The sequence below is a fragment of the Cynara cardunculus genome, assembly GCF_001531365.2.
Source record: "Cynara cardunculus var. scolymus isolate 2C chromosome LG 7, CcrdV1, whole genome shotgun sequence".
In the NCBI taxonomy this organism is placed as follows: domain Eukaryota; kingdom Viridiplantae; phylum Streptophyta; class Magnoliopsida; order Asterales; family Asteraceae; genus Cynara; species Cynara cardunculus.
The window spans coordinates 15219980-15221404 of NC_037534.1; positions in this window are offsets into that span (position 1 = coordinate 15219980).

Sequence of the window (1425 nt, forward strand, 5' to 3'; positions counted from 1 at the left end):
AGCTTTAGATTTGCCATTGAGGGCATTGTAAAGGTCAACCGTCAGCGTATCCAGTACAGAAAGACTAGAAGAAGGTTCATTCAGGGTACATACCTGAGTAACAGAAGATGGCTCAGAAGAGGTAGATGCTTTAGAAGAACCTTCGTCAGCATCAATAGCCATCAAGCAGACATAAGCTTTATCTTTCTCGTCAGAAGATGATTCATCAGATGATTCAGCCCAGTCATGCTCTTCAGCAATAAGGCCTTTAGCCTTTCACTGGTTGTTCTTCATCTTCTTGTATTTCTCCTTTGGTTTTAAGTACTTATCATCTTTGGTCCTGAAGGAGGAAGAGGTTTTCGAAGATAGCATCACAGTCTTTTTGGATCTGTATTCACCTGCAAAATGCCCGGGCCGGTGACAGTTGTAGCAGACAGCTGAAGCTTTGTCTATTATTTCAGACTTTGGCTTCTCCCTGAGGGGTAGCTGAGGAGATCTGCAGAAATTGCTTTTACTGGCGAGCCTCCTAAATGACTTAATCAGGAGTGCCAGGGACTCATCAAAATCTGTTAAATCAGATTCAGGAAATTCCACAGAAAAATCTATCTCCGTGATGACCACGTGAGGTAGAGAAGAGACAAAAGGAGTAGAGGTTTCAACTGAAGAAGATTCAGAGATCAAAGCTAAAGGAGAGCTTTTCATTTCCTTGGAATCTCTTACAAGATTTCTTTTCAGTTGACGAGATTGCTCATGGTTAAGCAGAATCTCGTATAAGGTAGAAAGAGAAAGAGTGGACATGTCATTTGACATCTTGAGACACATGGAAAAAGTATCCCAAGACTTAGGAAGGCATTCTAGAAACTTAGTCAAGGTTTCAGAATTAGAATATTCCCTGTTGACAGCCCTAAGATCAATAAGAAGGCAATTAAATCTTTGATGTACTTCAGACAGTGTCTCGRACTTTCCACAGAGAAAGCTTTCATATTGTCTTACTAGGTTGATCTTTCTAGTCTTCTGAACCTGAGTGGTTCCTTCGTATTGGACACAAAGAGTATCCCATAYGGATTTWGAAGWTTTRAGTTTCATCACAGAGTGATATATCTCATCAGGAAGAGACATAGCTATTATAGACCGAGCACGCGTGTCTATAGCTATTTTCTTCTTGTGTTCATCGCTCCACTGATGTGAAAGCTTTGGAATCTGTCGTTCAGGAATCGCGGTAGTCGTAGCTGTTGCTGGAACAGCCAGAACAATGGCAAATGGAATATAGGAGTGTTCGCGGTCCGGTTTGGGCGGTTTAAGCCCTCAGACCACAAACCAAACCGTAATGGCGGTTTGTGAAATTTTCAGACCGAGCGGTTTGAAACCAAGTGCCCAGACCGGTCAAACCAGACCACGAAAAGGCGGTCTGGTCTGACCGGTTTAGGCGGTTTGGGGCTTTAATGG